Genomic DNA, 21,426 nt, shown 5'->3' on the forward strand with positions numbered 1-21,426 from the left:
CTGTCACAAAAATTAAATTATTTTCTCCTTTTTGGTCTGCTTGAAAAACGCTGTATTTAAAAATTTTGATTTTATTATTTACCATATTATAAGCATTAAACATAAATCTTTTTAAGTAATCTGAAAAAAGAGTTCGGCCAAGCAATCAGAGCAATACTGCCGTGAAAGTGGACACATTTTTAAATGTGCCGGTGGACACATTTTAAGCAATTTAAATTTCCGCTTGACAGGGGGGGAATGATACTGACCACTATACTACCGAGAACACCGCAAGTAATTAACATTACAGATACCTACTTTTTGTGGTCAGAACAACTACATTATTTTTGTAGTTTACTGTAAAGACAACTACTTTTTTACAAATGTAGTGAACCACAGCTACTTTTTTAAAAATGTAATGATTACGAACTACTTTGGAATTTAGTAACTACTTCATTACTTAAAGGAGACGGACTTAGTAGGAAAATTTAATTTACACCTATGTCCAAAATGGTTTTGAATAAGATATGGGCTTACATTAAATATAAGGGAATAACTACGAAATATTTATTCGCGTTTACATGCGTCCAGTTTGTAATTCCAAAACATTTTTTTTCGAATTTGTTTATTTGATCTTTTATACATTTTTCGACAACGAATATTTAATTTAAGAAATGCGAAATTATCTAATACTTGTAATTTTTTAATTGTTTAATGCTCTTTTATTTTCTATTAACGCTCAGCTGCTGCCAGCTAGGGTCATTTTCATGGCGTCCATTAACGGATCCCTTGAAAATTTCTACCCATCCAATTTAAAAAAATTAGTTTAGTTGCGTTAGAATCACGTTTCTTTTCTAAACTAACGTTAAAAGTGGTTGCCAGGAATCGTTGCAAACTATTTTTTGCTTGTTTATAACAGCACACTTCACTACGAACTGCGAAAAAAAGTAGCGACTACTGAGTACACTTTAACTTTAAGTAAACTTTTTTTTTAGTACAGTGGTCGGTACTATATCCGACCATTGCCACTTTGTAGTTAGATGCTGAACCTGCTTTATCAATCTCAAGCACAAAACTATGCATAAACCTTATCTTCCTTCCTTTTAACTGATAAAAATGTTAGATAAAAGTGGTTTTTTTTTCTTCCTTTTTTAACTTTTCCTTGTTATTCTATGAATGCACGAGTCCTCGGTAGTATAGTGGTCAGTATCCCCGCCTGTCACGCGGGAGACCGGGGTTCGATTCCCCGCCGGGGAGAATTTTTATTTATTTTTCCAAAACACTAATAGTGGTTTTAACATTAGAAAAATATGTATACTGGCATTAATTTGTATTTTTTTTTAAACGATTAATAAATGCTCAGAAATCATAAAAAGTTTGAGAAGTTTAAAAACTACTATTGAATAATAAATAGTAAAAGGAAAAAGTTAACAACAGCAATGCCAATTTCATGCAAAAAAAAAAAAAAAAAAAAAAAAAATTGTGGTATTACAAATGTTTGTCTTTCTGTAATCATCATTGGTTCGTAACATTATTTATGATCCATTACTTCAGTGAAAGCATTGATGATTGAATCATTGCGATTAAAGTATATAACAAAAGCATTACAAGTTGTTGGAGAAAAAATTTACCCGATAAATTAATGCCACTTTTAAGTAGATTAAAGTATAAGCTCAATTTAAATTCGTAGAATAATGTCATGACTGCAGAGTTGGGGGAAAAAAATCAGTTTCGATAAAAATGCATTTAACATTTGTAGAGGTCTATTATTGGTATGTGAACATTATCAGAGCTGTTATGTTTATGAATATTTAAATTTAAGATTGAATTTTATACAATGCTACTAAAACAATGGAATAAATCCTTTTACAGTTCGGCCTGTAATCAAGTAACAGATGAAAAAAATTCTCTACTTTTTATTCTAATTTCTTATCCTCTTACTTTTATTCGAAAAATTCTCTTATAAAAATTCACTTATTCTTATTCGAAACAAGTTAAAAGTTGGTTATAAAAAAATACCCAGCATACGCTTTATTTTATTTTACAACCGGCTCTAAACCTCCGACCTGTATGATCATTGGGTCAAACTAGCCTTCGTGGAGGACTTGTTAATGTAACCCGCCTTTGCGTTACATGGAGAGGAAAACCTCCCACAGTTAGTCCGATGGCAAGAGAATTCTGACTCATGATATATATCACTGAGGATATTTTACGTCAGCACTGCGATCGGTGCGAGCAGGGAGCAGAACTCGTGTCAACCAGTCACCACTGGAATTCGAATCTGGATCATTTCTTTGGGAGGTGAACGCTCTATCTCCTGAGCCATCGCTTCACCCCCATTAGTTTAGTTTTCTGTTTAAAAATGAAACTAAATTTAAATGAAAAATAATCTTCAGAGCCAGCTGCCGTGTTGGAGGTTTTCTGCTGCTGGGATTATTCAATTAGTGAAAGCAAAGAGTGTTTTTTTTTTCTTTTTTTGTAATTAAATATTTAATTGCTCATTTTTTAAAACACGATATTAATCCCTAAAATTTTTTAGTCTTAAATAAATAAAAAAATCAGGAAATAAATTGAAGAAAGGAAAAAAAGAAAAGAAAAAGAAAAATTATTTTGAAAACTCCGAAGACTTAAATATAAAACTTCTTTTCTTACGATATGTTGATATTTACATAGCAAGAAAACATTTAAATGATCTTTAAATTATGCGCAACTAACTCATATTCATTAGCAATCACGCAAGATACAGCGACCGAATAATATTTTATGTATTTACAAAAATTGACAAATGATATCGTTGTGTAGGGTAAATAGTAATCATTACTTTTATTTACAAAGATTAAATAAAAATGAACTACCAAAATAGAGAACATATTTTATAAATTACTTTTTGTTATTCAGTAACGAGCAACGGTTGACTTCTTCTACGAGGTTCTAAAACTGGCAGAAATGTTTTATTAAATAATAATTGATGGCGATATATTTTCAGGATAGACTTAATCTTAAATAAAAGAAAAAAATTATCTTTAAATTTGTTTACTTAAGCATACGAAAAATAGAATTGCGCATTTATCATATTTTAATGTGAAACTTAGTGATAAGTAGTCTCTTATTTTATTATCTTTTATTTTAATTTTTATTGTGCTAAGGATAACAGCATTCAAAGGTATAAATATTTTTAATAATTAGGCGTAGCGTTAAATATTCGCTTCAAGTTGTCGTCCTCGGTAGTATAGTGGTCAGTATCCCCGCCTGTCACGCGGGAGACCGGAGTTCGATTCCCCGCCGGGGAGAATTTTTTATTTATTTTTCCAAAACACTAATAGTGGATTTAACATTAGAAAAATGAGTACTGGCATTAATTTGTATTTTTAAGACGATTAATAAATGTTCAAAAATCATAAAAATTTTGAAAAGTTCAATAACCAATTGTGAATCATAAATAATAAGAGGAAAAAGTTAGCAACACCAATTTTACGTAAAAAAATAAATAAATAAAATACAAACACAAATTTGCGGTGCTACAATTGTTTATCTTTCTATAATGATCATTGGTCAGAAATATCACTTATGATACTTTACTTCAATGAAGGCATTGGATGATTGAATTATTGCGATTAAAGTATATAACAAGCACATTACAAATTGCTAGAGAAAAGCATTTAAGATCGAATTTTATACAATGTAACTAAAACAGTGGAATAAATCCTTTTACAGTTTGGCCTGTAATCAAGTAACAGGGGAAAAAAATTCTCTACTTTTTATTCTAATTTTTTATTATTTTCTTATTTTTATTCGAAAAATTCTCTTATTCTTATTCGAAACAATATAAAAGATGTTTGAAAAAAATACCCAGCAATTGCACCCCACATTTTTTTTATTTTTTATTTTACAACCAGCGCTAAACCGCTGACCCAATTCAGATTTTACAACCATTAGTGCTCAACTCCGTAACCTTGTAATTTCGAACTCAACCCAGAAGACAATGAAACTCCTCGATCACTCATTGGGACAAACTAGCCTTCGTGAAAGACTTGTTAATGTGACTAACCCGCATTTGCGTTACATGGAAAGGAAAAACCCTGAAAACGGCCCATGGTTAGACCGATGTCAAGAGAATTCTGACTCATGATCCGTCTACCACTGAGGATATTTTACGTCAGCACTGTGATCGATGCAAGCCGGGAGCAGAACTCGTATCAACCAGCCACCGCTGGAATTCGAATCTGGGTCACCTCATTGGGAGGTGAGCCAGCTGCCGTGTGGGAGGTTTTCTGCTGCTGCGATTATTCAATTAGTAAAAGCAAGGAGTTTTTTTTTCTTCTTTTTTTTAAATTAAATATTTAATTATTCATTTTTTAAAAGACATATTACTAACATTTAAAAATTCTTTAGTCTTAAATAAATAATAAAAATCAATAAATAAATTCAAGAAAGGAAAAAAAAAAAGAATTTTGAAAACTCCAAAGATTCAAATATGAAACATTTTTCCTAAAATATGCTGATATTTACTTAGCGAAAAAACATTTGAACGATCTTTAAATTCATTATTTATATTTACAAAGAATTAATAAAAATGAACTACCAAAATTGAGAACATATTTTAGAAATTACTTTTCGTTATTTAGAAACGAGCGAATGTTGACTTCTTTTTCGAGGTACTAAAAATGGCAGAAATGTTTTTATTAAATAAAAATTGATGGCGATATTTTTTTAGAAGGCATGGATTGTTTCTTTTATAAAGGAAAAAAATTATCTTTACATTTCTTTATTTAAGTATTACACGGTTATCATTTTCTAATTCGAAATTTAATGATAAGTAGTCTCTTATTTTATTATCTTTTATATTAATTTTCATTGTGCTAAAGATAAACAGCATTCAAAGGTACAAGTATTTTAAATAATCATGTAGAAACTTAAATATGAGTTAAATATTTGGTTTGCATTGTCGTCCTCGGTAGTATAGTGGTCAGTATCCCCGCCTGTCACGCGGGAGACCGGGGTTCGATTCCCCGCCGGGGAGAATCTTTTTCGCTCAAACTTATAAAAATGCGTGTGTATTAACATATTGTATATACTATATAATGTATCGTTTGTAACAGTTTCCTAGTTGATAAATGTTCACTAAATAATTTTTTGACATAAGTAGTTTACGTACATGAAAGTTTACGCGCGAGATATGGATCTGTAGTTTTTTTCTTATAATTTTCTCGCACAATTTCAATATTTTGTACAAATATATATTTTTAAAACTCTTTTAACTGTTTTAATACAAAATGTAATTTTAAACAAAGTGCCTTTTACTTTTATCGTGGATGGAAGAAGAAAAAAAATAGAAACACATAATTTTAAATTATTAATTATTTAATATATTGATATTTTCCTGAGATTTAGGGGAAATTTCAGTGAAGTGGGAGTAAAGCTGTGAAGAAAGACAAGAATTTGTCCAGAACCATCGATTTCACTGTTCTGATATAAATAGTTACAGTAAACAAAATCTTTCTGAAATATTGAAGGAGATTTCTATCGGAAAGGTAGTCTGGGTATGTCCTTAATTATATTTCGACGAAAAAGAAATTTTTATTTTTATGGGTACAAGTAGATAATCTTTTTATTAAGAACGTATTGCAAGAAGCATTGTAAAAAGCGAATACAATATTCTGAAAATACTATTTCTTCCAATTTAATAAAGCGAAGCCTTCCTTTTCCCGCCTTTCTTTTAAACGAAATGTGCTGATGAATTACCATCAAAACTTGTTTAGGAAAATAAATTGAAAAACGATAATTAAAAAAAAAAAATATCCTGAACTGTAAAAAATTCTGGAGAAAAGTACCAGCACAGTATCCTGAGTGCCGGTACTTTTACCCTCAAAATCCTTTTTACCGGAGCATGTTGCGGAACAAAAAATCAGATACTCCGCAATTTTTCAATAATAACTACCATAAAATCACTGAGTCATTTTCATTAAATAAATATTACTGTAAAAATTACGGTATAATATTTCACGATAAAAGTGGATTTTACGGATGATGCACCCAAAGTGCCGGTACTTTAAACCTTAATTTGATTCAGAATTTTTTACAGTGTAGTTAACGAGTAGTGCAGGGCAATATTCCAATTTGAATGAATTGTTACATTATCAGGAAGCAACGATATCTTACAATAAATAACGATATTTTCCTGATTTCATTGAATTACGTTATTTTTAAATTAATCAATATTTCCCTCTATAGAAATGAAATTTATTAACCATCTCAATGATACCATATTTGAAAATTAGAGTAATCAATTTTACTTCTTATATTATCGCAGGCAATAGTCGTTGTCGATAAATATCATTATTGATACTAGCCCCGTATTTTTCATATTCGATCTTTACTTTTGACGTGAAATTTTATGACATTCTATTCGTTATCCATCGTTGTAGATGATAATCACGATCTTATCCGGTCGATAATTATCGTGAGTTTGACTTTTGTTGTAAGACATGGCCTTCACAATATATTGTGAAAATACTTTTTGAAATAACATTATTATGGTATAGAAATAATAACGATAGTTCGTGATATATTTCCTAACCTAAATGACGTGGATAGAGGATATTATAACGATAGTTAACGATATATTGCTATATTGCTTAACTTAAATGACGTGGGAAGATGATATAAAGATAGTTCACGATACATATTTATATTGCCTTACTGAAATGGCGTGGATAGAGGATATTATAACTATAGTTAAAGATATATTGCTATATTGCTTAACTTAAATGACGTGGGAAGAACATATAAAGATATTTATCACGATACATAGCTATAACTTAAATGACGTGGGGAAATAATGTAATAACGATGGATACAGAAGTATCTTAAACTATCGTTATAATGCAGGGAAAACCACACTATTATACCACACAAAATATTGCGAAGATTTAATTTAACTCAGACCAATTAGCATTCTGAGTGATGTTCTTGAACAATATTTTTATTGTGCCGTTGTTTGGGAAAATTCAATTTAATTTTAATTTTTGCTCAATAATTTAGCATTTAATTTATTATGGCTGTATAAATTTGTGCACTACATTGATATTGGTAAAAAAGTTGCTGGCAAAATTCACGCAATATGAATGTTTAATAAAAATATGAAAAGAGAAATATTGAAGAAGAAACTCTTTTATCTATCGGCTGTATAATCCGATCAGTAAAAGACATGCTGGAAAGAAAAAGGGATGCATTCATAAATCATCAGTCACCACAATAAATTATAAATGTGTTTTATTTTTATTCTCGTAAACATAAATTGTTTCCGTTATAACTGGCTATATCCTGGCAGGTGCATTGCATGAGGTAAATTATTATTCTTAGCGACTTAAACGTAATCACTTTTAAAAGAACAACAATCGATCATAAATGTTTTCTTTTTCGAGCAATACATATTGACTTGCTCTTAAAAGAGAACTGAACTTGATCGGATTATTTCTGATCCTAATGCAATTAATTAGTACGCCATTTTTCGTTCTATGGTTATTCAGAAAGTAAGACTTCATATGTGTTATGTAGAAAACAATGTTGTACTTGTATCATTAAAATTGACCTAGTTTTTTTTTTCATTTTATAGGAAAATAAGGTTTTTTCTATTAAAAACTAATAAATAATAACAAATCTTTTTTTATATATATATATGCTTGGTTTTTTTGAAGAAAAAAATGATATTTTCAAAAACGGATTGCTTCTGATCTTTAAGCAATTAACTAAAAAGCCATTTATCAAAATAGATTTTGGTTGTTTAGAGAATACAATTTTATATGTGAAATGTATGAGAAGAGGATGCTGCATTTGTATCATTCAATTGACCTCGTTTTCTTCTTTGGAATATTTATAAAAGTTTTTTTTAAAAATAGTATTAATAACTTGTTTTTTTTAAAAATTCTCAGTTTTTTAATAAAATGAAAATATAATTTTCAAAAATACCTTATTAAATCCTTATGAAATTTATAATCCTTATTCTTATGAAATTTACAAAAGAGCCATTTTTCTAAATCTTTCTATGGTAATTCAGAAAGTACGATTTTATGAGTGTAATGTATTAGAAAACGATGTTATGCTTGTATTATTAACCCTTTCGCTCAAAGTGTCACGTATCAGTGACAAAATGAAACGTTCTAGAGAAAACATTGCTAAATTGCTATTTATCAGGATAAAAAATATAAAAGTGGTAGCCAAACTTATTCAGCTGTTTATTTGTAGATACAGTAACAAGCGAGAACATTTTTCTAATGGGGGTGAAATGAAGAAATGAAGGTTCTCGATTCGTTTACTCACGCTGACCTATGCAAAGACCAAAACAAAACTATTCACCCCACACCCCTATTTAAAGTGACTTTCCCTCGTAACCATGGTACCCGCCACGACGCTAGACTGATGTCTGGAGGAGTTCTCCTGAAAGCTGCACTATACTTAGTTCAAAATAAGAATGATATAGTTACACTTTGAAATAACATTGATAAGAAATGTGATTAGACTAACATCGATTAAAGTGAAAGCAAAATAGGTCTGTCAATTGAGCCATGCCTACAATTCAGCTACCACTTTTTATTTTTTTCCATCCTGATTTTGATTCTGTACGAATGCATTTATGACTCGCCCGTCCTGAAGAAGTTAAAATTGACTTCGCTTTCTTTAATTTCTTTGGTACATTTATTGTAAAACGGCTTCTTTTTTATTAAATTAAAAAAAATAAAAAATAAGAGCTCATTTTTGAAAAATACTTAGTTTTTTTAAAATCAAAAATGTTATTGCCAAAAAATTTGTTTCCGATGCAATTAATTAGAACGCCTTATTTGCGAATCATTCTGCGGTTATTTATGCCGTGAGATTTTATATGTGTCATGTAGAAGACGATGTTGAGCTTCAATTATTAAAAGTGACTTCGTTTTTTTAAAACTTATTCGGTATATTTATTATGGTACAACAAAATATCTTCTTCTCAATTTTTATTTTTTAAAATGAATAATAGTAATTTTTTTTAAAAAAAAATTCTTCGTTTTTTAAAAACAAAAAAAGCTATTGTCATAAACTGTTTGTTTCTTTTCCTTATACAATTAATTAGGACGCCATTTTCCAAAATGTTCCATTGTTTATTCAGAAAGTAAGATTTTATATCTGCAATGTAGAAGACGATGTTGTACTTGTATTACTGAAATTGATTTCGTTTTCTTTCGATACATTCTTTATTGGAAACAGAAACAATTTTTTGATTTATTTTTGATTTATTTTTTAAAAAAATCATTCGTTTTTTAAAAACAAAAATTCTACTGTCAAAAACAGTTTGCTAATGATCCTTTTACCATAAATTAGAACACCATTTTTCAAAATCGTTCTACGTTTATTCAGAAAGTAAGATTTTATATCTGTAATGTAGAAATCGATGTTGTACTTGTATTATTGAAATTAACTTCGTCTTCTTTCGGTTAAATTCAATATTGAAACAATTTTTATTAATTTAATTCTTAATTTCTAAAATAAACAATAATAAATCATTTTTTTAAAAAAATCATTAGTTTTTGAAAAACAAAAATTCTATTTTCCAAAACACTTTAATTCTAATACTTGCGCAATTAATTAGAGCTCCATTTTTCAAAATCGTTTTATGTTTATTCAGAAAGCAAGTGCTCAATATGATATAGATTTATTACGTATATCGAGTTTTTTTAAGCAATTTATATTCCTATTTTCGTAGCTTTATTATTTATTTCTCTGTATTACAAATAAGAGGACAAAATTATTGTGCTGTGTCACGAGTGTCATTAATAAAACAAAGCAGCACGTCTGCGTGTAATGTAAAATGTATTCACATTCCAACATTAATTTTAACGTTATAATTAGGTTGTTACACGTGTTGCACTCTTAATAAATAAACGAGACTGCATATTACATTATATATTTCGAATAATATTTCCTGTTTGCTCTCTGATTTATTGTACATGTCATATCCGCAATACACCATTCGCACTATTCCAATCTGATTCTACCTTCAAGTGACGTAATAATATTCTAAATAACTGCGGCGCCAAGCCCCTTTTCTGTCATATTCAGCCAAGATTACCACCTGAATAAAGGGCCAACGTTGGGCCTTTTATCGGCCATACAAGATCTACTTGATAAATGGCGGCACTGTGTCAAATATCCAGCCTGAAATACTCACCGTCAGTTAATTAACACTGTTCTGAGAAGTATTAATGATGGAAAGTAGTATCGTGTAATTAGATTACTATCCTTTGGCGTTGCTTTTTGTCGCCATTTTTTTTTCTCCAACCTTTCTGAAATGTTTATGTAGCATTGTTGAAATGCTAACTCTCATTTCGTTATTTTTATGTTACATAATAAAGCAGCAACGAATTCATTCCCTAAAATATCGGAGGAGTTAAAAATGGTACTTTCCCAAAGTGTTTTCACTTTGTTGAATAAAGTATATTAAAATTCGAACATTTTTGAGTTGTAAATTTTTTATAACTTAAACCTCAATGATAATTTGATTTTACCCCCCCCCCCTCCCAATGCCCACCTGGGTTGACATTCGACAATTTACACGTAGAAGGGCAGATTTTTTGGCCACTCTTTCAAAGGAATCCTATTAGGTGGGCCAACGTTGCTCCCACAGTAAGGACAGATAGTACAGAGAATGAAAGAACATTCATACCTTGTCCGGGTTGCGAACCCAGAACCTTTCTGATGCGAGGTCAGTTTCCTGACCCCTAGTACGCAGTGTCGAAAGGGTGGGGACGGATAAGGAAAACTCTAAACGTACCTTCAAATTTTTTTTAATTTAATTTTATCACTGATGATGAATATTTATTCCATTCGGCAGTATATTTCGAAACATGTAAAATTCTATACTATAAAAAATCCCGTATTTAATTGCGGTAAAAAGCAACGGCACTCAGAATGCCGGTACTTTTTACCGTAAAATCCATTTTTACTGTGAAGTTACAGAACAAAAAAATTGATATAGCTTAATTTTTACAGTAATATTTACTCTAAACCAGGGGTCACCAAACTTTTTTGATCATCGACCCCTACATAATTTTTCGAAATCTCCATCGACCCCCATAAAAGAAATTTTCTGTTAATTAAAATAAAACTTTTTTAGATACTGTGTTTTTTATGATTTTAAACATTTATTAAAGTAATAGTACATTGTGTAACAATAGTTTTATGAAAACTATATTAATGTTGAAATTTAAATACCTTAATATTTATTAAATAATAAGTAATTATGAATAAGTAAAGTAACTACAGATTTATTGCTTCTTAATCAAAGAGAATGGGTGTGTGTGGTGTTTTTTGCAAAGTTTGCTATATTGGGTTAAAAATTGGTCAATTTTAATTTTCGTAAAAAAATACAAAGTGTGCTATACTTTTGTCGCTGGTTGTACTAATCCATATTATTAATGCTTACCTTCTTTTTTCACATGCATTGATAATTAAAATTGATATCTAAACTAAACGAATGGTTTTTATCGAAACAAAAACTAATTATTCAAAACTATAAAAGTTTTATGAATGACACTGCAAATATTCAACACTGTTTACCGTTTGCAGAGATAGCTGAAACTGTCCATGACGTTTGCGTTTGTAACGTCAATGCTCGTCACACGTGACATTTGGACAAGCGCACATATGCATCTGACTTATAAACTGTGCTGAGTTCGTGCCACTGCGCGCTGCTACGTAAATTCTTGTTTCACCCGATACGTTTATTAATTTATGTTTTATAAAGAAACTGATTTTAAATCAATTATAAAAAAATTCACAAATTTTGCATACTCAATGAAGTATGTGTGATTTTCCGATTCGGATCGACCCCCATTCGACTCTTTGGCTCAGATCGACCCCCGCTTTTGTTAAACAGACCCCTGGGGGTCTATATAGACCACTTTGGCGACCTCTGCTCTAAACAATCACAGAATGACTGCAAGTAATTAAATATCATTGTAAAAATTATGGTGCAAAATTCTACTGTAAAAATGGATTTTTCAGTAAAATTGGATTTTACGGATAATGCACTCAGTATGCCAGTACTTTTACCGTAGTCCGGAATTTTTTACAGTGCATGCCGTCATCCAATTGTAAGTTGAGATATAAGGTGTGCGGTATTTCAGATTCTCCATAATTTTTTATGATAAAATTATTGGAATACAATTCGGTAATCAGCATTTTTTGAAAGGTAGTTTATTAATTTCTGTTAACAGTTTTTAGATTTTTTTTTATAAAAATCTTTATTTATGCGCAATTTGCATTAAAAATTTATTTATTAATTTTTTTAAATCAACCAAATTCGTTTTTATTAGTTTAAACAGTAATAAAATTAAATTCCAAAACCTTTAAAAGAAACAAATTTGTAGATTTCAATTATTTACTCAAAACCACAAATTGAATAATTCGAATGCTTTACATTTTTGAGCAAAAATCCATTGAAGTTTTCAAAATTATCAAGCACTATTTTTCTTAATCTAATTCTCTCTTCTTTTTTTCTAATTATATCTTCTTAATTTCTCTTAATCTTGCCATTTCAAACTTGAAATTTAGAGGAAAAAATTTTCATAATAATATAGCCAGTACCATGCTACATTTCAATTGCGTGGTACTTATACGGTACCCCTTTTCTTATAAAGTTAAGAGGAATTCTCTTTTTAAATAGCATTTAGAATTATGTAAGTTGTCTTTATTTCACTAAACCTGAAAATGCCCAAGATAAGTGTACTAAACTTCAGTTTAGTAATGAAAAAAGCAAACAATGCATTTATTTGAAAAAGGGGAAAAAATGAACTTAAATCGTGAGAGCAGATCTCAAATATAAATAATATCATCCCCATGAACTATCACTACTAATAGGAAATAAATTCACTTCTAAATGCTTAATATTTTTCGAAACGAAAAAATGGTAGAAATGAAATGAAAAAAAAAAAAAAAAAAAAAAGGCAAATTGTTTTTTTTAGATAAAAGAATTATCCTCATGAACTATCACTACTAACGGTAAATAAATTCACCTTTAAATATTTAATATTTTTCGAAACGAAAAAATGGCAGAAATGAAAGAGGAAAAAAAAAGAAAAAAAAAAAAAAAAAAAAACGAAATGGCAAATTATTTATTTGTAAAAAAAACTTTATTTATAATTATGTACCATCATTCAATGATGTATATCAGTGCATTAAACGTTTAGTCTTCTTTTTAATTACTTTTTCAAACAGTTGTTTAGAGTAGATAAATACAGAAGATATTATACACCACTTTTCTTATTATTTACTGTTTAATTAAATCAGTGGAAGAGTTCTGATTAAATTAAGCAAACTGAGCGACGGAGCTATTTTCAAATTAGCTTCTCTAAGTAACAGCTTTATTCTGGAGGAAGAATAAAGCTAACAAAACACAGTGATTCATAAACAGATCCTTATAAATATCAACAAACTAGTTCATTTATATTTAAGCATGGAATGTATCCTAGTTGAGTTACTTTTGTTTAAAAAGTCGAGATAGTTTAAATTCTCCGCTTTCGTACCATCTATAAAAAAGCACTTTTAAAGGAGCTTTCAAATTTCGTACAATTTGCATTCTATAACGCGGTATAGTTACAATTCGTAAGCTGCCAAAAAATATCCTGATACGCTTATTTATTTTTAAAAATTATATTTATTTTTAAATTGCATGGTTCGTATCGATATTTCTATATCGATATATCTTCATTTCGTATCGATATTTATTCAGTGAATTTCTGCTTTGTTCATTATATTTAGTTTAAAAATATGTTTTCAAGAGTAAAATTTCGCATCTCTTTTTTTATAAACGGATAGAATCAGGGAAGGGCAAAGGACAAAATTATCTAGTTTCATCAAATTAAATCTTTCTGTTTCATCAAATTAAATCTTTAATGAAACATTAGTTCCCTCACTATTTTTCTTTTCAAAAAAAAAAAAGAAAAAGAAAAAAAAAGAACAGCATTTTAAAAAAAAGACGCTACAGGGAGAAAGAAAACTCTGATAAGATTACCGTACTGTGTTGTAATGACATTTCTAGTAGTAATAATAATAATAAAACATAATTCTGGTGGACAAAACCAAAACATGCGGTATTAAGCCATTAAATTGGCAATTTATGGTTCCAGAAATTATGGTTTTCTAAATTATGGTTTAAAATAAACTGCAATTTTTTCTAGCTAAAAATAAACTTCAAATCCAGCAAAAAAATAAGCCCAAAATAAAATAAAATAAAAATTACCACACATTTAGTAAAGAATACAAAACTGAAGCATAAACTTAACTGAATAAATAGGTTTCATGCCATGATCTAAGGTATCATGATAAAACTATGAAATTTTACCACATTTACCAAATTTTATCACATATTATAAAACCATATTTTATTGTTAATTTTACCAACTAAAGTGCTTCAGTAAAATTTACCGAACTTTTTTGTTTTCTAATAGAGCCAGAAACACGGTAAATATTCTAATACCCCCATATAGACACAAATGGGATTTAATATGGCGCGAAGCTCAACGACATTCATCAAAAGGTTGATTACTCGATACTGAGGTCCAATTTGAAACAAAACAAGGTTATTTCGGCAAATTAATACAGTTTCAGCATATTTGAATCATATTATGGTTCTACGTAACGATATTATGGTTAGAAGTTGGGCTGATTTTTCTCATAGCTAAACAGAAATTATAAATAAATTTTTGATTGTTGTTTTATTTAAGCAAATCTGTTCATGTGTGGAACTATTATTATTACAAGATAAATAGGAATATGCTCACCAAATTATCCAAACAACTCGTATTCAAGAATTATTATGACCGAAAACGAGAAAATAATTCAAAACCTTGAAAGAACATAAAAACCATAACCGTAGAACCTATACCGCAGAAACAAAAAACAAAAATTAGAACTATAATTTTTAATAACAACATAAATAATATGGATATTTATAGAATAATATTTAGTGTTTTAAGCTGCGTAGTCTGTAGAGTGCCGAATACTTGAATTAAGAGGTTATAGAACAGCGGTTCCCAAACGGTGTTCCGTGGAACCCTAGGGTTCCGTGGAAAGTGAAGGGTTCCCGATAAATAGGATTTTTTTAAACATTTCTAAAGCTTGTAATTATATTTAGATCTAATCAATAATGCGTTATCTATTTTATATTTCACTTGCTTTTGTGATATTAAAGTAAAAAAAATAGCACATATCTTTTTTGGGGGGAATACATATTTTTCAAATCAATTATGCATGGAATTGATTATGAAAAGAGCACGAATTTATAAAATATTGCATTATTACCCATCCAAATACGCAAACCAAAATGAAATAACTAAATTTGCTTATAAAGAAATAATCCCTAATAGCCTTTTTCAACGTTTAAAGCAGTGTTTTTTAGTTTTCATTTAAAAGAAAATCATAATTCAGCTTGCTGAATTCATTTTAAGCTTACAAATGTACACCAAAAACAATTGCATAACTAGACCTGATTCAGTTCCAGCAGTGCAAATTCAACTGAAGGAAAAAAGACTAAATAAAAGATTATTCGGCGTTCTGTCAAAAGAAGGTTGTTTATTTAGGCTTCCGCAGACTAAAAAAAAAATGGAAATTGTTATTGACTATTCTAGGATTATAGGAAATTTTTTTGAAATCTTTTCTTTATTTGCTTCGTTTTTTCGTTTTCCTTTTTAAAAAATTTGAAACGTACTTTAATGACTTAGACCAATCGATTACTAAGTACTCAATTTTGAATTTTTACGCGACCCCTGGCAGTTCATTGCTAGCATTCCGAAATTTTTAATAGCGTTTTTCTCGAAACTAGATTAAACAACTTATTTGAACGGATTTTTTTTTTTTAAAAAAAACCTTGATTGATTCCTTATTTTATTTTCTTAAAAGAAAAAACCTTGATTAATTCTTGATATAAAAAAATCTGGTTTTATTCTATGTTTTTCCATTTTTTAAAATTGATTCAGCCTTGAATTCTTAAAAAAACAAATCATTCTTTTTTCTTTTTTTTTGATTTAAAAAAGAATCATCATTCATGCAAAGATTGATACATCAAACAAAAACGTGACGTAGTTTTGAATTTGCATTTATAATCGAAAATAAATTGTTTTCCATCCTTGAAAAAGCGGATGAAGAGGGTTAGATTGTACACACCCATCAAAAATAAAATAAAATAAAGGTTTCAAAAATTAAAGCCTCACTTAGGAAAAATTAAATTTTACAGTTTATTTGCTTTCTAATAAAGTGTCTTTTTTTCAAATTTTTGTAAAATTCCATTGTTTCGCTGATAAAAAAAGTCCCTAAGTATGCTACTTTCTTTCACTTCTAGAGTGACCTAGCATCTATAGTGTTTCTTGATAAAATATGCATTTTTGACGAAATTTTACAGAGAATAAAAAATAAAAATGCTAAAAAAATTTCATATGTTTCTGTTTTTAGCTTGAAAAATTACTATATCATTAAGTTTTCTAAAAAAACAACTTATCTAAAACTTGAAAACATTTTGCTAATGGATATTCCGTGAATAAAACAATTATTTTAGTAGACAAAGTTTGAAATTCAATTGATCTAATAATACGTTTTCTATTTGTTTTAAAAACAAACGTATTTCGTAATTCAGTGATGGAAATCGATACACAATTAAGAAAATAAATCATTTCAAACTGGGCATAAAAATCCATCCATAAAATAAATTTATTTTTATACAAACTAGCGCGGTTAATTTTACGAAGAATTAGCGCAGAAATTAGGCATAATTTAGTTGTTTTTTCTAGTTTAATTGCAATCTCTTTCCTTATTTTATCAGAGCTTAAAAAGATAAAATAAATAAATTCTTGAAAACGCACAATTCAAGGAACGAGGAAAACTCGGAAATGATTTCAGGAAAAAAATATATCACAAGATACCTTTATTTTTTATATTCCAACTTTTCATAAATCTTTTTTTTGTTGTTGTTCTTTTTCAGCAAAAATATTATTTTTATGCCTTTCTGTACTTTCTTGTACTAAATTGTCAATGTTCGACACCTTTTTTACATACTCCTCCTCCCCCAATAACATTATTTCACCAGTAGATGACGGCACTGGTATCTCATCATCTAGCACAAGGTCACTTTGCTATACCTTGACACCACTTCTATGACTATGGCTGCAGCCGTTACGAAAATTAAATTTTATTGGACACTCAATACATCAGAAAATGCAAAAGGAATTGTAAAAGTTGATTTTGAACTAATTATTTTTCTATTCGCTTTTTTATTTCCTTTCCTTGAAAGTTCTTTATTTCTTTTCTCCAATTATGTTAATAAACAGATTAAATTTTTAAGTATAGAATAAAATTTCAATTTGTTTAATATTAATTTCATTTTACAACTACTATTTTCGCTGTATATCTTTTGCCTGATTATGCTTCTATTTTCAAATATAAATCTTAGTAACACATCATGAAACTCTTCAAATCTTATGTATCAAAAAATGTTTCAAACTCTATGCGTACATCATAAACGTACACTTTATGCTCCAACCCCCAAGAGAAAGTTTCACTAATTCATAAATGGAACTTTTTAACTTGTGTCAATCTCTCAACTAATTCCAAATATGGAATATGTAAATTATTTCATTTCATCTATCAACAAATAATTGCCATTCAGCATTTCAAATGCTTATCCCCATTAGCACCTTTTTTTTTAATAACTCTCAGAAAATTTTATGAAAACTTCTCACCTCTGGGGCCAAAACTAAATTCATGATTAGAATCTTCAAGTCAGAATCCTCTTAAATACGGTAATATTCGATAATAGAACAAAACAAGAAATCGTTTTCCGTCTAGAATTTTTGCCTCCGTCAAGAGAGAAAATCACACATGACAGAAATTGGAATTCCTGAAATGGTAAAACGGGGAAAGAAATCTAGCTATAATCAAATTTACCACTTTTACTTTGCAAAAGTACCGCTAATGAATCGAACTTGAATTCTCGTGTGTCAGCCGTCGTTAATTAAGGTAAAAGGCTGACGTACTTTTGGGGACGAGGCTACGAAAAAAAAAATGGCTGAAGCTATTGAAATATAGTGCATTGCACTAATTTTGGCTAGAAAAGTTTCGAAACCATGCTGGCTTCGGAACTAATTTGAAAATTCCAGATGTCGAAGAAGACGACAACGTCGTAATTGACAGGTAGTAACAAAATCAGCAACATCCCCCCCCCCCTGTTGCAAAATAACAGAAACATAAAGCAATCGGAGAAATGTGCTGGGAATATGATGTTTTGAGGGATTTTTAATATTTATTTGGGAAAAGTGGCGCCTTGTGTTTTTGTTCTGGTTGAAATGAATACATCTTAATGTATTGAGATGCATTTTGGCTTCTGTTTTGGGTAAGGAGCGGTACTCTGCCGTGTTTTGAAGTAATAAAAATGTTTGCTTATAAGAATTATCTTATAAATCACTTGAAAAATAGAGTTTGTAAAATTTGTGTTTTAGGTGGGACTGTTTTGTTGATTTCAGTTTTTATCTGTCGTTTTCTATTTAATTTCTAAAGAGAAGCTATGAAAGAGCATTGTTTCCAAAAATAAGTAAGTAAATAAACAAAGTTAAGGAATTCAGATTAAAAGGAAATACATGACATTTTAAAGCTGTGCTAAAGCTTAAAAAACCATATTTTTTCAATTTGAATGCTGAAAAGTTATAATAAATCATGTGTCATTCTTAATTCCTTCTTTTCGGAAGGGGGTGTTTTTACTGTGTAAAGTGTCTGTACAAATATATCTATCTATCTATCTATCTATCTATCTATCTATCTATATATATATATATATATATGCATATATATATATATATATATATATATATATATATATATATATATATATATATATATATATATATATATATATATATATATATATATATATATATATATATATATATATAATATATATATATATATATATATATATATATATATATAATATATATATATATATATATATATATATATATATATATATATATATATATATATATATATATATATATATATATATACATATATATATATATATATATATATATATATATATATATATATATATATATAAATATATATATATAAATATATATATATATATATATATATATATATATATATATATATATATATATATATATATATATATATATATATATATACATGGATAGATAGATAGATATTTTTGCACGGACGGACACAATGTGAAAGCCAACTAACAAAGACAATTCCTAAAATATTGCCTTCATGCTGATAAAATTGTTTTAAATGTTCACCAATAGAATGGCACTTGGTGCATTTCATAAGCGGCCGAATTTTGAGTTTATGACTATCCATGTTAAACTCCGAAGCCTTGTAATTTGCACCCAACCCGACGACTTCTGGGTCAAGCATTGGGACAGACTAGCCTTCGTAGAGGACTTTATGATGGAACTAACCAGCATTCATTTCTGTTACATGGAGAAGAAACCACGAAAACCTCCCACGGTTAGTCCGACGACAAAGGGACTCTGATCCGTCTCCCACTATGGAAATTTTACGTCAGCTCAGTGGTCAATGCTAGCAGAGAGCAGAATTCATATCAACCAGCTACAGCTGGCATTCGAACCTGCTTACCTCATTGGTGGACAAACGCTCTATCCTATAGCTATATACATAGCTGCTACAGAAACAATTTGTTGGCGATTGTTTTACAACCTTTAAGTGCTGCCGAATTATAATATAACGATGCATTATAAAATTGCAATTATTTGACAAAATATATCGCAATATTTTTCCAATTTAACTAATTTATATTATTTTTACACTGGTCAATATTTTTGTTAATCACATAAAATTTATCAATAGTGACAGTAATATCGTATTCAATAATTATCGTTACGTGTATAATTCACGATGGTATTCACTCTTTGGTATTGTTATTGATAATGTTGTTGATAATAATCGTGATATTACAGTGTTCGATAAATATAATTGTAAATAATGATCATAGTAGTTTTGAATTCGATAAGTATTATTATTATTATTAATGATTTTCGTATTTGATAAAGCTAAGCGTATTATTGGTAGCCGGTGGCCTGTGTAGTGTTAAATCTGGCATTGTTCCAATGCGTTGGCGAACTTAATACAGCTAAGCGGATTATCGGTAGCCGATGGTCTGTGTATAGTGTTGAATCTGGCATTGTTCAAATGTGTTGGCAAACTTAATATAGCTAAATACAGCTAAGTGTGTTATCGGTAGTCGGTGGCCTGTGTAGTGTTAAATCTTCCCATTGTTCCAATGTGTTGGCAAAGTTAATACAGCTAAGAGTATTATCGGTAGTCGGTGGCCTGTGTAGTGTTGAATCTGGCATTGTTTCAATGTGCTGGCAAACTTAATACAGCTAAATACAGCTAAGCGTATTATCGGTAGTCGGTGGCCTGGCATTTTTCCAACGTGTCGGAGAACTTTTCTTCGCATGTTCCCTATAACCGATTAGTACCAAGCACTGCATCTCAGTGAACTGAGCTAATTTCAGAGAGAAAAAAGCAGGAGAAAAATACTAAAAATACTATACTAGGTGGTGTTCCAAAATGGCCACACTTAATTTATATTTTATAAAAAGTAAATTGTTAGTAAAAAAATAAATCCTTAAGCAAGGAAAAAACGTTATCGAAATCTTAAAAGTTACTACTGAGGAAAGCAGAACCGAAAACATCAAAACTCATTTGTCTGCCTGAGGAAGCAGAAGGAAATTAAAAGGTAATTATTATAAACATCCTCTAAGTTTCATTAGACAACCAAATTGATTTTGAAATTTCATTTCGTCATTCTTTCTAATGATTCAGTTTTTGCCTACATATTTGACAAGGATTCGCAAAAACATATAGTCAGGGTGGTAGTTACGGTAAACTATGCCAAATTTCACAAATCAAATTTTAAATTATTATGTAAGATACAAAAACAGGTAATTAATTAAATTGTGTTACTCGGGAATGTATATCAGTAAATATCTTTTACTCAAAGAGCATAAGGAGAAGTAAAATCAGTAAAAGAAATGTTCTAGCCTCATAGACTCAACCTTAATGATTGCGAATGCACATTTTCGAGACTAGACTATTCTGTGATAGACTATGAATACTGCATCAAGAATCTCTAGTGAGTGTTATTGACAACAAATCACATTTTCTCCCAGGTTTCATCATTGGTAAGATTTTCGTGTATGGGGACAGCTAGAGGGAGGGTCGAACTTTAGTTCGACGATATAAAAGTAGGCGTGGTAATAGGAAGTTATAGAGGTCGACAATCGAAGCACGCGAAAAAGATATTAGCTGTTGTCTTCGCAATTCCGTCAACTATCTGGACGAATAATGTGAAGTCACTCAGGAATATATGATGAGTCA

The 21,426-nt window shown here is 29.4% G+C and overlaps 1 protein-coding gene and 3 non-coding genes across 4 annotated transcripts in view; 3 read left to right on the forward strand and 1 right to left on the reverse strand.

Moving 5' to 3' along the window:
- The first annotated feature begins 1,164 nt into the window (after window positions 1–1,164).
- TRNAD-GUC (transfer RNA aspartic acid (anticodon GUC)) lies at window positions 1,165–1,236 on the forward strand. The gene has a single exon. It is a non-coding gene; the product is annotated as a tRNA-Asp (tRNA).
- Window positions 1,237–3,197: 1,961 nt separating this feature from the next.
- On the forward strand, window positions 3,198–3,269 carry TRNAD-GUC (transfer RNA aspartic acid (anticodon GUC)). Its single transcript has one exon. It is a non-coding gene; the product is annotated as a tRNA-Asp (tRNA).
- Window positions 3,270–4,927: 1,658 nt separating this feature from the next.
- Window positions 4,928–4,999, forward strand: TRNAD-GUC (transfer RNA aspartic acid (anticodon GUC)). Its single transcript has one exon. It is a non-coding gene; the product is annotated as a tRNA-Asp (tRNA).
- Window positions 5,000–12,293: 7,294 nt separating this feature from the next.
- The window catches only part of LOC107452896 (uncharacterized), a 183,938-nt gene continuing 174,805 nt past the window's right edge, over window positions 12,294–21,426 (reverse strand). The window contains exons 6-7 of the mRNA XM_087165357.1: window positions 13,004–14,890; window positions 12,294–12,860 (exon numbers count right to left, since the gene is read on the reverse strand). The gene's annotated coding sequence lies outside the window, so the exon portion shown is untranslated. The remainder of the gene's footprint in view (window positions 12,861–13,003; window positions 14,891–21,426) is intronic.

This window comes from Parasteatoda tepidariorum, chromosome 6 (genome assembly GCF_982258835.1).
Source record: "Parasteatoda tepidariorum strain Cologne lab strain chromosome 6, Ptep-v5.0, whole genome shotgun sequence".
Taxonomy (NCBI): domain Eukaryota; kingdom Metazoa; phylum Arthropoda; class Arachnida; order Araneae; family Theridiidae; genus Parasteatoda; species Parasteatoda tepidariorum.